Source organism: Hypanus sabinus, chromosome 11, assembly GCF_030144855.1.
Source record: "Hypanus sabinus isolate sHypSab1 chromosome 11, sHypSab1.hap1, whole genome shotgun sequence".
Classification (NCBI taxonomy): domain Eukaryota; kingdom Metazoa; phylum Chordata; class Chondrichthyes; order Myliobatiformes; family Dasyatidae; genus Hypanus; species Hypanus sabinus.
Genome location: NC_082716.1, coordinates 29,641,843 through 29,657,704, shown reverse-complemented (window position 1 = coordinate 29,657,704; position 15,862 = coordinate 29,641,843).

Genomic DNA, 15,862 nt, shown 5'->3' with positions numbered 1-15,862 from the left:
GAGATACTCAAGGCCACGACAGAATCGTGTGCAGGTCAGACCTGATGAGATACATTGCACCAGTGTCTGCTTCATGTGTTGAACAAAGGCATCAGGGAATTTCATCAATTCAAGTCATTTAAAATGAATAATTAACATAATGTAAAGAGAGAGCCAAGGAGTGAAATGATGCACTGAAGTGTTTGAAATAGATACTGATAATGCAGCATGTTAATTCCTTTACACGGTCCATGGTTCCCAGCCCCCCTGCGCCTTAGTCTGTACTGTGAAAGTGATATGCGAACACGTTCTCTGTCAGACAAGGGACATGTTTGAGAGAAGGGGAAGGTCGCCTCTCGCCTGTGGTGGGGGTGGGGGAGGGGGAACAGCATTGGTTTCCTTCATTCTCCAACCCAAGGCCACCTGACAACTGCAAAAGCTAACTGTCAACAAAGGTGGGGCTTCCGGTGAGCTGGGAGGGGAGAATATATACTGTAATAAAAATGAAACTGTGATTTAGTGAAATTACTTCAGCTCAAAAACATAATGTGACATAGGTAACCTTCACGCTCCAGGCCTGTACATTACGTCCTGGCAGATTTATTTGTAGTTATTTTAACACTTCCATGTTGTGTACGTTCAATTGAAAGGGATTTAAACATTTCCCCCTTTACATGAATTTCTCCGCCTATTTCCCTCTTTTTACACAGGCTGATATCTATGCCTATTAAAGAGTTAATATCTTGCAGCACGGTGATGAGACCTGGAGGAATTTCTGTCCCTGTGGGTAGCAATTTGTTCAAAGCTCCTCTAACTAGTATGACTTGCCATGCCTTATAAAATTCATTTCTGTGTTTATCATCTTTTCAGTGACAGAATGTATTTGGATCTCTCTTTCTCTCTCCAGGGACACAGAGACAAAAGCAGGCAAACACAGACATATGCATGCAGGCCAATGTACATTTTTCCCCTCAGTTGTAACCTATAGGATACACATTGATTCTGAAGGACCCCTTTACTATTCTACTTAAGCCAGGCTGAAATGATATTACTCCTTGATTACACAATGACACCGTTCACCTTTTACTCATTTGTCATATTGTCGCTCACTGCCTGAATTGTTTCACTGTCCCTGATGGTGCTGTTGCCTCTTGTTCTCAGGCCATCGCACTGAACCTGCTAATGGAGGATAAGTGGAGTCAATCTCTGGTCCTGCTTTTGTCCCTTTGTGCCTAAAGCCTTTTACAGTGCTGCTGTGCCTCAGACTGTCGGGGGTTTAACGTGGTGTTTTTTTTCCTCTTCCGTTATTCTGCCTGATGTGATCTGTACACTCTCTCCTTCTCACTGATTGTTGATTCATCTCTTTCCATTCTCATTTGCAGCAAACTCATCAGAGGGAACATGTCATCTCAATGAGACAGATGAACTGCATTCAGCGAGGATGATGGGACAAGCAATGCAGCCTCCTTTTAAACAATCAGCAAAACCAACTCATCTGTCAGTGTTGACTCATTCTCTCCAGACCAGCACACGAAAGCAACGCATCATGACTACTTTTTGCTGGTAGCCTGGGCTAAAATTCACAATCTATTTATAAATCCTTCAGAGCCAGGAGAGCTGAAAATCATTTTTTCCCTACATTTTCTTTGAAGATTTACTAAAAGTGCAGTTCCTTTCTAATTCTCCTTCTTCTGCATGAATCACCCAAATAAGGAGACTGAGTCTTTCTCTTTACACGCTTCTACCGAAGAGTCAATAAGAAAATGTGATATTGTAGCGGTGTGCTACACGCAGCGCTGAAATTACCACACGGAGTTGGTAACTGCAGTCGAAGGAAAAAACTTTATTCGAAAACTTCAGCCTCACTTTTAAGCCTCTGTCAACCGGCCCCCCATGGCGCAGAGGCTCCAAAGCTCTGTGCTCGCAAACCCCCGTAGGCTATCTAATTGTGAGTCGGTTCGGATACGCTAGGAAATGGGTCGCCACAATATGTCAATCAGATCCTCTCTTGTGCTTCAGTGAAGAAGTCAATGATGGCTTGAAGTTTGGCCTCTGAATGTGCACACTATCACAACAACTGGGGTTTGGCTGACCTTGGGTCCACAGTGTAGTCACTGTAGGCTGAACAGTTTCCCATTAGCCCTGAACATTAGCTTCTCTCTTGGGAGATGTTTGTTGAAGGTGAGAAAGAGTGAGAAAAATGTTTTCGGGCAAATATGCAGGCTTGTGCTGGACCGTATCTCTAACTGAAACAAAAATGGGTGGAGACCCGTGTGACACATTAACATTGTGTTTGCAGCTATAGAGACACAAGTGACTGCTGATGCTGGAATCTGGAACAAAAGAAAACTTCTCTGTTGCAAGCAGCACACACAAAATGCTGGAGGAACTCAGCAGGTCAGGAAGCATTTATGGAAAGGAATAATCAATGTTTCAGTTTTGATTAAGGGTCTTGGCCCGAAAGGTCATAGAACAATAGAACATTACAGCACAGAAACAGGCCTTTTGGCCCTTCTTGGCTGTGCTGAATCATTTTTCTGCCTAGTTCCACTGACCTGCACCTGGACCATATACCTCCATACACCTCTCATCCATGTACCTGTCCAAGTTTCTCTTAAATGTTAAAAATGTTAAAAAGCATTTACCACCTCATCTGGCAGCTCATTCCACACTCCCACCACTCTCTTTGTGAAGAAGCCCATGTTCCCTTTAAACTTTCCCCCTTCACCCTTAACCCATGTCCTCTATTTTTTTTCTCCCCTAACCTCAGTGGAAGAAGACTGCTTGCATTCACTCTACCTATACCCATCATAATTTTATATACTGCTATCAAATCTCCCCTCATTCTTCTACACTCCAGGGAATAAAGTCCTAACCTATTTAACCTTTCTCTGTAACTCAGTTTCTCAAGTCCCAGCAACATCCTTGTAAACCTGCTCTGCACTCTTTCAACCTTATTAATATCCTAAATATAATCCTAAAGATTGGTTCTTTATTCCTTTCTATTGTTGCTGTCTGACCTGCTGTGTCGCTCTGGATTTCCAGCATCTTCGGAATCTCTTGTGGTTTTCTGTTGTGAGAACCTTGCAGTATCTGGCCATGTCGCCGACCTCATTTGCTGCTTCCACTGCATGGAATGATGAAATAGGAGGCCAGAGCCAGTGGTAACACGGTAGAAGCCAAAGGGAATATGCGACCACCAACTGGAATGAGGCCAATGATGTCAAGCACCTAGATTAATGTGGGACCAAGCCAGCAGCAGGTTGGTGTATAATCTAGACTGCTTTACAGAGCACTTACACATAAGAGAGCTCTTACATTCAAATCCCAACCGAGGGCACAATTTTACAGAGTTATGCAAAATCACAGTCATCATGACCCTCAAAATACTGAATTAAATGTGGATAGTTCTGCAAATGTGGCCCAGGCAGGGTTAAGAATACAGTTGCTCATTGTGGGGATAAACATTTATACAAATAACTGGTGCAAGAGATGTACAATGAGAGATTGTGGAGTACAGATTTGACCTTAGGAACATTGGTTCCGGCAAGGCATGATTGACAGCATTCCATTCATATGTTCATGGCATTCCTCATGTTGTGTCGTTTGCAAAACATTAGGTAAATAATTAAAGTAAAAATTATCAAAACATGAACACGGACATGAATGAGAATCAGACTGATGGTAGTTTATTGTGTGTTCTCTGTGATATCATTGGTAACATATTTCAAAGGCACAACCACCCTCAGACTTAATGTCAGAAAACTAAAATCCATATGGATCAGTTCTTCAAATAACAGAAGCTACATTGTGATGAGATCTGATATTGTTTCAGCCCCAAGGAGAGGAGAAGGGCTAAGTGCTTCAGTTGCACCCTTTGCTAGGAAGCCAGATGTAAATTGACTTCTGAAGAGCACTGCATTTTCGGGAGAGTTTACTGGCACATGGGGCAGGTGATGGGAGCACACAGTTTACGTTTACTGGAAGAATGCGGGAAAGGCAGGCCATGACATTAATCAAAATACAATTCTCCTTTAATACAGGTGCTGCTGTTTTGGAGCTCAGCACTTTGACTGACATCTTTACTTAACCTTCCATGGCTATGCATGTATTAAGTTGCAAAAGAAAGAATTCCTACTCTACCACCTCAGCAAGTGCCAAATAAAGGGTTCATCTACCTATATTGCTGACAATATTCAAGTTAAAATTTAATCGTTATTCAACCATGCACATGTATACAGCTAAATGAAACAGTTTTCCTGGGACATACAGTTGCACACAGCACATATAGTTACCATAGCACATACAGTCTCAAAATAATATTAGTACAAGTCCCTGAGTGGCATGGATGAAGATTGACGGTGCATAGGATATTGTCCTGGAGCTACAGTACTACAAGAACAAGCATGCTGCAGTTCCTCATCTCAAGCTGGGTCAGCTGCAGGTGAAGGCCCAATTTTTTTTTCTGACTAATCTACAGTAATTTCAAATTGAAATAGTCTACAGGGAGAAGAATGATAGCTGCAATAAACTGCTGTATGTAGAATCTTTGGAGTTATACAGCATGGAAGCAGACCCTTTGGCTCAATTGGTCCAAGCTGGCCAAGTTTCTCATCTGGCTCCATTTGCCAGTATTTGCCTCATATCCCTCTATACCTTTCCTAGCCACGTACCTGTCTGAGTGCCTTTTAAATGTTGTTAATGTGCCCACCTCAATCATTCCATACACTGACCATCCTCTGAGTTAAATAGTTGCCCCTCAGGTTCCTATTACATCTCTTCTCTAATAGAAACATAGAAAATAGGTGCAGGAGTAGGCCATTTGGCCCTTCGAGCCTGCACCACCATTCAGTATGATCATGGCTGATCATCCAACTCAGAACCCTGTACCTGCTTTCTCTCCATTCCCCCTGATCCCTTTAGCCACAAGGGCCATATCTAAATTCCTCTTAAATATAGCCAATGAACCGGCCTCAACTGTTTCCTGTGGCAGAGAATTCCACAGATTCACCACTCTCTGTGTGAAGAAGTTTTTCCTCATCTCAGTCCTAAAAGGCTTCCCCTTTATCCTTAAACTGTGACCCCTCGTTCTGGACTTCCCCAACATCGGAAATAATCTTCCTGCATCTAGCTTGTCCAATCCCTTTAGAATTTTATACATTTCAATAAGATCCCCCCTCAATCTTCTAAATTCCAGTGAGTATAAGCCTAGTCAATCCAGTCTTTCTTCATATGAAAGTCCTGCCATCCCAGGAATCCATCTGGTGAACCTTCTCTGTACTCCCTCTATGGCAAGAATGTCTTTCCTCAGATTAGGGGACCAAAACTGCACACAATATTCTAGGTGCGGTCTCACCAAGGCCTTGTACAACTACAGTAGAACCTCCCTGCTCCTGTACTCAAATCCTTTTGCTATGAATGCCAACATACCATTTGCCTTTTTCACCGCCTGCTGTACCTGCATGCCCACCTTCAATGACTGGTGTACAATGACACCCAGGTCTCGTTGCATCTCCCCTTTTCCTAATCGGCCACCGTTCAGATAATAATCTGTTTTCCTGTTCTTGCAACCAAAGTGGATAACCTCACATTTATCCACATTAAATTGCATCTGCCACTCACCTAACCTACCTAAGTCACCCTGCATCCTCTTAGCATCCTCCTCTCAGCTAACACCGCCGCCCAGCTTCGTGTCATTTTCAAACTTGGAGATGTGGCATTTAATTCCCTTGTCTAAATCAATAATATATATTGTAAACAACTGGGGACCCAGCACTGAGCCTTGCGGTACCCCACTAGTCACTGCCTGCCAGTCTGAAAAGGTCCCGTTTACTCCCACTCTTCGTTTCCTGTCTGCCAACCAATTCTCTATCCACATCAATACCATACCCCTAATAACATGTGCTTTAAATTTGCACACTAATCTCCTGTGTGGGACCTTGTCAAAAGTCTTTTGAAAATCTAAATATACCACATCCACTGGCTCTCCCCTATCCACTCTACTAGTTACATCTTCAAAAAATTCTATAAGATTCGTCAGACATGATTTTCACAGATCCATGCTGACTTTAACCGATGATTTCACCTCTTTCCAAATGTGCTGTTATCACATCATTGATAACCGACTCTAGCATTTTCCCCACCACCGATGTCAGACTAACTGGTCTATAATTCCCCAATTTCTCTCTCCCTCCATTTTTAAAAAGTGGGGTTACATTAGCCACCCTCCAATCCTCAGGAACTAATCCAGAAGCTAAGTAAAAATTATCACTAATGCATCCACTATTTCTTGGGCTACTTCCTTAAGCACTCTGGGATGCAGACCATCTGGCCCTGGTGATTTATCTGCCTTTAATCCCTTCAATTTACCTAATACCACTTCCCTACTAACATGTATTTCCTTCAGTTCCTCCATCTCACTAGACCCTCGGTCCCTTACTATTTCTGGAAGATTATTTATGTCCTCCTTAGTGAAGATAGAACCAAAGTAGTTATTCAATTGGTCTGCCATGTCTTTGTTCCCTATGATCAATTCACCTGTTTCTGACTGTAAAGGACCTACATTTGTCTTGACCAATCTTTTTCTTTTCATGTATCTATAAAAGCTTTTACACTCAGTTTTTATGTTCCCTGCCAGCTTTCTCTCATAATCTTTTTTCCCTTTCCTAATTAAGCCCTTTGTCCTCCTCTGCTGGTCTCTGAATTTCTCCCAGTCCTCAGGTGTGCCGCTTTTTTTTTGCTAATTTATATGTTTCTTCTTTGGACTTGATACTATCCCTAATTTCCTTTGTCAGCCACGGGTGCACTACCTTCCCTGGTTTATTCTTTTGCCAAACTGGGATGAACAATTGTAGTTCATCCATGCGATCTTTAAATGCTTGCCATTGCATATCCACCATCAACCCTTTAAGTATCATTTGCCAGTCTATCTTAGTTAATTCACATCTCATACCTTCAAAGTTACCCTTCTTTAAGTTCAGAAGCTTTGTTTCTGAATTAACTATGTCACTCTCCATCTTAATGAAGAATTCCACCATATTATGGTCACTCTTACCCAAGGGGCCTCGCACGACAAGATCGCTAACTAACCCTTCCTCATTGCTCAATGCCCAATCTAGAATTGCCTGCTCTCTAGTTGGTTCCTCGACATGTTGGTTCAGAAAACCATCCCGCATATATTCCAAGAAATCCTCTTCCTCTGCACCCTTACCAATTTGGTTCACCCAATCTATATGTAGATTGAAGTCACCCATTATAACTACTGTTCCTTTATTGCATGCATTTCTAATTTCCTGTTTAATGCCATCCCCATTCTCACTACTACTGTTAGGTGGTCTGTACACATCTCCCACCAGCGTTTTCTGCCCCTTAGTGTTATGCAGCTCTACCCATATCGATTCCACATCCTCCAGTCCTTCCTTTCTATTGCGTTAATCTCCTCTCTAACCAGCAATGCTACCCCACCTCCTTTTCTTTCCTGTCTATCCCTCCTGAATATTGAATATCCCCGGATGTTGAGCTCCCATCCTTGGTCACCCTGGAGCCATGTCTCTGTGATCCCAACTATATCATATTCATTAATAACTACCTGCATATTCAATTCATCCACCTTGTTACGAATGCTCCTCGCATTGACACACAAAGCCTTCAGGCTTGTTTTTACAACACTCTTAGCCCTTATACAATTATGTTGAAAAGTGGCTCTTTTTGCTTTTTGCCCTGGATTTGCCTGCATGCCACTTTCACTTTTCACATTACTTTTTGCTTTACCCTCATTTTACACCCCTCTGTCTCTCTGCACTTGTTCCCATCCCCCTGCCACATTAGTTTAAAGCCTCCTGAACAGCAGTAGCAAACGCTCCCCCTAGGACATTGGTTCCAGTCCAGCCCAGGTGCAGACTGTCCTGCTTATACCGGTCCCACCTTCCCCAGAATTGGTTCCAATGCCCCAGAAAATTGAATCCCTCCCCCATGCTCCATTTTTCAAGCCACATATTCATCTGAAATATCCTCCTATTTCTACTCTGACTAGCACATGGCACTAGTAGTAATCCAGAGATTATTACCTTTGTGGTCTTATTTTTTAGTTTATCTCCAAATACTAAACCTATGCCCTCTACTTCTTGATTCCTCAGCCCTGTGTGTATTCCCTTCATCTGTACCCCTCTATAAGATCACCCATCAGTCTCCTACGCTCCAATGAATAATTTAATTTGCTCCATACATGTATGCATTAGTAGGAATTCCTTTTGAAATATTGTTGGACAGGTAGAATGTCATGCAGGTGGAAACTGCTGGTGTGTGAAGGAGGAGATTTGGGATGCAAGTCTCCATTCTGAAACTTGAATAATATATGAGATGGCTATGGTTTCAAAAAGAACAATTTCAGTGAAATTTTGTTTCTTTTGCAGCTACAAATACGACCTTGGAGCAAGGCAAGGACTACCCTCTTGTTGAGGAGACCTATGTTTCCATTCAGATTATAGATGGGGTTATTTACTGTATTCTGTGGTATGAGTAAGGGAGCTCACTGATTGTCTCTATCCGAAGAGATAGCTCTATTTGCCTGTATTTGCCCATTTCCTGCAAGACCAGTGATTTCCCAACATGAGGCCCAGGGAACCCTTGTATAATGTATTGGTCCATGCAATAAAAAAAGGTTGGAGACACCTGCTCCAGGCCTTTTCTCCGCACGTACCTGTCCACATGACTTTTAAATATCGTAATTGTTCCCATCACTACAGCTTCCTCTGGCAGGTCATTCCAGATCCCATCCAAACCCTCTGTGAACAAGTAGCTCCTCTAAACTTAAATCTATACCAGAGGTACATTTAGTGTCAGAGAAATATACACAATATTCATCCTGAAATTCTTTTCCTTTGCAAACATCCATGAAAACGGAGGAGTGCCCCAAAGAATGAATAGCAGTTATATGTTAGAACCCCAAAGCCGCCCCAGCTCCCCCCTGCCATGCACAAACAGCAACCCCTGCCCCCACCAGCAAAAGATCATCAGCGCCCGCCACCAAGCACTCAAGCGTGCTGCAAAGCATCAATAAAGACACAGACCTGCAGTACCCCAAAGACTACTCGTTCACCCAGTAATGCGACATACCACAGGCTCATTCTCTCTCTAATAAGGGAAAAAGAGGTGTCTCTTTAGTTTTAGGCTCCCCTACCCTGAGGAAAAAGACTATGACCTCCCACCTCATTTACGTCTTGATTTTATATACCTCTATAAAGTCAACCTCCTACACCCCAGGGAGGTCAAATCCCAGCCTACTTTGTCTCTCCTTATGACTCAAGCCCTGCAGTGCAGATAACATTCCTGTGAATGTTGTTTGCGCATTTCCATCCTTTCTTTATCTGGGTGACCAGAATTGGATGCAATTTTCCTTGTGTGTGGTCTCACCAATGTCCCTTTACAGTGATTGAGAACAATGTGAGTGTGGAGAGACCATCGTGCGCACAGTGATGCCTAGCTTTGTGATCAGCCATGTGGAGGAAAATGAGGAAGAACAACAGAAGAGGAAAAATGACGAGCTCCTCTCTCCATGTGCGCAATTAATGTGTGTAATGCCAATACCTGTGACCTTTATTCCCTGTTCTGGAAGCTGAACACCTTAACTTCCCTCTGTCACTGATCATCCTTTGATCACAATGCAGAACAGATGCCTCAGACCAAATATTGTGCAGAGATCATTGCTCTCTCCTAGTGCTTCTCTGCAAGACCATCTCAACAGCTGCAGCATGATTGCTGGAAGGCTGCTGACTTTCAGTGGAGGAAACCGCAAATGGTCAGGGAGGGTAACCTTGAGCGTTGGCGGGTCGAAAACCTTTCATTGGGGATGCACATCAGCAATGCTTGTGATCTGTTGGATCATACATTACAGGACTGCTATGAAATGTGCAAGCCCTTTTCAAATGAAATCCCTTTGACATTGAGGTCCGGCATTGGTGCTGAAATGGAAGTTGCAAAGTTGCCCATCAGAGAGGTCTACAGGTGTGCAAAATTATTTGGCCACACCTCTAAACTGGTAAGAATAATTACTAAACTCTGAAAATCTCTGTGCCAAATTGATGTCAGTGTTCGCACTCCAGCAGGTGTCTCAGTACCCAAAACATGGCTTCTGCCTGTCCACAAGCCTCCTGCATTGTTTCCCTCTTCTCTAAATCCCCTGCAGCCTAACTTGCTTTCTGGTGAACTGACTGTCATCCCCTAAGTCACAGCTGGACACACTCTCAGCTGAGCTCTCGCCACACTCAGCTCTTTCATCTCTAATCACAGGCTGTAACATTGTCAGACCTGGTGCCTGGGATCTGTGAAACCAAATGACAACAATCATCTTCATCTTCACTCTGATCATGCAGTTCTCCTCCTTCGAGCCTGATTGCACACTTCAAATATCCAAGAACAGGAGGGCATTAATGAGAGCTTCTGGTGTGGGAAGTGAGGTGATGATGCATGTAAGAGGTGCAGGCTACATTCTCCACAGTTCAGGAGTGACTCTGGGATGAGGATGACGATGTAGGAGTGAGGGGGCGGAATTAAGATTCCATTATCACTGCAGGTGTTAATCCTACCAGCAGTAGCCTTTCAATCCCAAGCAGTACTAAGTCCCCCATGGGGATTACGACATGCAGGAGCGTCAGTCCTTCAGAAGTTGCCCTTGTTGTTTCTGGCTGTACACTGTCAAGAGAGAAAGGGATGAAGTGCATCTTGTTTAGAGGCTATTGCTGTTAATGTTACTGTACACAGCATCTCTTAGCATAGTGGTTATCCTTATTTCTTTTATTTAGTGATGCAGCACAGTAACAGGGCTTCCTGGACCATTGAACTTGTGCTGCCCAATTACACTCATGTGACCAATCAACCTTCTAAATTACACGTCTTTGGAAGGTGGGAAGAAACCAGAGCATCTGGGAGAAACCTCTGTGGTCGTGGGGAAAGCGTACAAACTCGTTATAGTCAGGGGCGGAATTGTACCTGGGTCGCTGGTGTTGTAATAGTGTTATGCTAATTGCAATGCTAGCACGAATGCCGCACCTAGGTTAGCACAACACTTTGCAATGCCAGCTGTAAAATTAACCCGGGTTCGGTTCCCAATGCTGTCTGTGAGTTGTTCATTCCCTCTGTGACCATGTAGGCTTCCTCCAGATGCTCCATTCTCCTCCCATTTTCCAAAGGCGTTAGGGTCAGGGGGGTTGTGTGCGTGCTGTGTTGGCACTAGAAGCATGGCAACACTTGTGGCCTGTCCCAGCACAACTCTCAATGACTTGATTTGGTGCAAACAATGCATTTGACTGTACTTTTTGATGGACAAGTGACAAATAAAGCTAATCTTTGGTCCTAAATCCTTAGAGCTCCCTCTGTTAAAGTAACTCCCCAGTTCAGGGTCACTTCCAAAGCTAAAGTCAGCACCAGCTCCAGCCACAATAAACTTTCCCTTTAAGGGGTGTAGACTCGTCTTAACTAGCACCAGTCAGCTCTAACTGCAGGTAGGAATTGACAGTTTGGACCCCCTGCTGATGTACACAGCCAGGAAGCAACATGGAAATATGGCTGCAGGCTGCTGTCATTCTAGTAAAAGGCAGCTGATAAGCTGCCTGCATTGAATCAACAGGTGAAAAATTATTATGCATATTTGTTCTGCCCATGTTCAGGACTACATTATTTAACCCATGTAAAATCAAGATTCAAGTACATCTATTATCAAAGAATGTATAAATCATACAACCTTGAGATTTGCTTGCTCACAGGTAGCCACAAAGCAAGAAACCTGAAAGAATTCAATTAAATAAAAAAAGGAATAGAATTAAAACTAAAAGACCAAGACTGGATGCACAAGAGAAAGAGGAAAAAAAACAAATCATGCAAACAATTGAAGCGAACAACAATATTCTGAACCAAAAATGAGTCTTCAGATCCGAATCCTGGAGCAGCTCAGAGTAGGCCCAAAGCCTCAGTTACCAGTTCAATATGTTAGCAGGCAAGGAACACAGCAGTTGGGCAGTTGAAATTGAAATCTCATCCGAATCAACACCCTGTCTTTTCAGTCTATCTGGGCTGTGTTTAAATGAACCCAACAATAGAACAGCAAAAAACTCAGTTCGCTGGAGAGAGGAGTGAAGATCACGGAGAGTGAGCAAAATTGGCTATCGCTAATGATTTGGGCTGGCGTTTAAATTATCTAAACTGCATGTTGTACCTCGCATTAGGACACAGGAACCACTGCTGTGAAAGGCTCCAGGCCTAGACCATACTGCTCAGTGACTCACTGTGCACCCAAACCTGTTGCCAAACCTGAAGCCACTCTCAAACTCTTCAAATCAGCTCAATGCCCAGAAAGATCCAGCATCACACCAGGCCAGTTGTAGGAGCATCAAAATCTAATCTCCTCTTCCCGGGCCCTGACTTCTCCTTATGACACCCAGAGAGATCTAACTTTGCTGCCGGGCCAGTTGTATGAGCATCGGAATTTCATCTGCATTGATTCACCCCCTGAACTCGCCTTGCCACCTCTCGCCATTTTACTGTTTGTGGTGGTAATTTAACACAATTTACCTCAGAAAAAGTATTTTAAGTGATGATTTCAGTTGGATTTCTTAGCTTTTTGACTACCAGGAAGCTGATGCTCAAGTTTGGTAGCAGCATCTTAACCAGAAGAAATCATGCTTTTGCTTTCCAAAAATACATTTTAAAAAATTTAATTTTGTTGAAGCTGACCATAGAATACAAAAGGATATCACCCAGATTAAGCCTTAACTTCAGCTAGTGTTTATGATCAGTGTATGTTAGATGACTTTCAACTGTTCTCGGATGAGAAGCGAAATGATGGATTGAAGAGATAATGCAGCCGTCCAATTCGCCAATGTTCAGCAATGGCTCTCTTGGTCAGTAGCTGATGGATACTACATTACATTAAAGACTCTATATCAGTGCAAGTAGTTGTAGTGAATTCAGGTGGGAACATTCCCCTGGGTTCCAAATGTGAGATGTGAGCTTGAACCTCACATGAGCCCTTTGTTGCTTCAGTCCTTCGAAGTATTTAATTTAATAACCATTCAAGAAACTGCAGAAAGTGTACAATGCTATGTTTCTAGCTGGCAGCATGTGAGACTCTACAAGAATGGGATCATTACCCTCATCTACAAGGAGAAGGGTGAGATGGAGGACATCAGGAATTGGTGACCTATTTCACTGTTGCACGTAAACCAAAATGACCCTATCCAAGGCTATCACCAACAGGGCCGATTCTGTTCTGGGACAGATAATCTACCCAGACCAAACCCGTGCTGTACCTGGCAGGAAGACCTTGGACAGCCTTGTTCTGCTCAGGGACACCACCAGCTACATGCAGGACAAAAGAGGGGTGTCTGCCTGATCAGCTTAGACCAGGAGAAAGCCTTTGATCAGATATCACACACGTACATATCGCACACATTTCCAAAATGGGACTTGGGGTGGGCATCAGGAAATGGATCCACCTGCTCTACGCTGACATCTTTAGTGCAGTCCAAATCAATGTGTGGGAAACAGATATCTTTTCTGTCAAGTTGGGAGTCAGGCAAGGTTACCCACTCTCCCCTGTCTTGTTTGTGCACCGTATGGGACACTTTTCCTAGCTATCAGGAAGGATGAGAGGATAAGAGGGGTGACACTGCCAGGCAGTGAGGGGATCCAAGTGAAAACCTTCCTGGAGTTGAAGGTCACTGTTCTCTGCTTGGATGTGAGGTCAGTTTACTGATTGATTAGCATCAGCAACCACTTTGATTTGGCATCAGGGGCCAGGGTTAACGGAATGAAGAACGAGGACTTGCTCTTCAGCAGCTGGCCCAGCCAATCCAGTGTGGCCTTCACCATCAGGTTTGGAAAGGCAGAGGCATGCAACATGAATTGGTCACAGTAGACTGAAAAGGTCAAGTAGAAACACAAGAGATTATGTGGATGCTGGAAATCCAGAGATCCAGAGAGAAAAACAGAAATTGGGACTGTGGAGAGAGCTCACTGTATCACTAATGGGGAAAGCCTGATTTTCAGGTGTGAGGTGCTCTCAGTACAGCTGTACATCATGCTGGTGTGGTCCATTCCCCACTCCTTCCACTTGTGAATCTCCCGAGCCATCTTCTGGTTCATCTGGGGATGCAAGATGAAGCGGGTCGGACATGTCCCAAAGCACAAGTCCCCTGACAATGGGGGCAAAAGCATACCCAAAAACAATGTCACCCTCACCCTGGTGATCACTTTTGTGTGTGGTTGCATCAGGCTGTGTATAGAACTTAATTATGGCAAGCACCACAATGAGCCGAGGGTCTCTCGGTTCCAGGTGTTGTGAAGGATGGGTCTGGCCCCGTATACTTACTGTGATAACAAAATCTACTTTAACTTTTGAATTATATGTCAATAGGAATTATAGTATCAGGATTATCCTACCAGGTTGGGACAGACTTGATGGACTAACTGGCCTCTTTCTCTACTATTATCCCAGGTCACTGCTGTTGAGGCACTTCTGCGACTGTTATGATCTCTCTAGTTAATTATCACCTACTCATTTTACAGGGGGAATTTCGTTTGGATATGGCTTGTATCAATAATTAAAGGGATCTTCCAATTAGTGCTTTAAATGCTGAAATGCTTTCACACATATTTGAAATTCTATACATCTTAACAGCTTTATTTGTCTAAAGTACCTTAATGGATTTGTGTGCTTCTCCAGGAAGTGGTAATTTGTTTGCTCATTCCTTAGCCATGCAATCTTGTATGCAGTAGGTTCTTAGCTTTTCCCTGCAGGAATTACCAGCCAGTGGAAATGAGGTGTGTAGAATGATAGACAGCTTGCACGGGTCTTAATGGAATTTCATGGAAGCTGACAAACACAAGCGCCTGAATATTTAGGAAGGGAATGTTGTACATTATTTCATAAAATTCATGGGAAAAATCTGTAGTGTTTCTCATAGTAACCATCGCCAGAAGTTTGGATAATGAAAATATTTATCTTTGGCACTGCAGCTGTTCAGTGTTCTTTCCCAATCAGGGCAGAGTTTCGTGAAGGATGCTGAAGGGTTAACTTGGTGAAAGATTAACTTGAAAATACAAACATTGTCTCTGAGGCTTCTGGTTTGCAAAATCTGCTTATGTTGATTGCCTGCAGAGCCATGGGACGTTTGGTTTGGTTGACCTGATTAGCAACCTCAGCTCAACACAGCCTAAGCCCTATTGTAGAATTAATGGAGATCAGGCGTTGGGGAAGACTTTCTTTTAAAACGGGGAAAGAAAGAAGTAATTGGCAGCGTGAAATACCTGCAGATAATTACTGTGCTCCCCACACATAAATTCCAGCTGTCACTCACATTCCAGTCTCTCCCAGCAGATTCTCTAATGCAGTGAACAAATGTCACTTAAGTCATTCCTTTTGCCCACCAGGCAATCAGAAGGAGCACAGTGCTTGTGTGTTCATGTGCTGACTAATGCTGCACGCATTGCAGTAATTCTAATACATCACATGATCTAGGGCAACGAGGAGCCTCCAAAACCACTGGTGCCCTCTGCGTCATCACTGCTCTATGCTGTGCACAGAAATTAATGCTCTCTTCACACTGAGAACGTTGTCAATCACTTCTGAGGGACTTTTACGGCCAAGGGAGATTATTGCTCTATTTTCTTCTTCACTTTGATGCTGTAGGAAGATGCAGTCCTCCCTTGGCTCGCATTATCAAGAGCTTGGATGAACGTACTCCGAAATGGAATGTACCGAGAAAGGAAAATAATAAGTACATTGAACAACAAAAAGCGGAAAGGGTAAGTGGAGGGAAACAGGGATAAATTCAAAAATCTCAAACCAGATAACAAGCTGCAGAAATGAAGCTCAAATGATTTTTCAGAC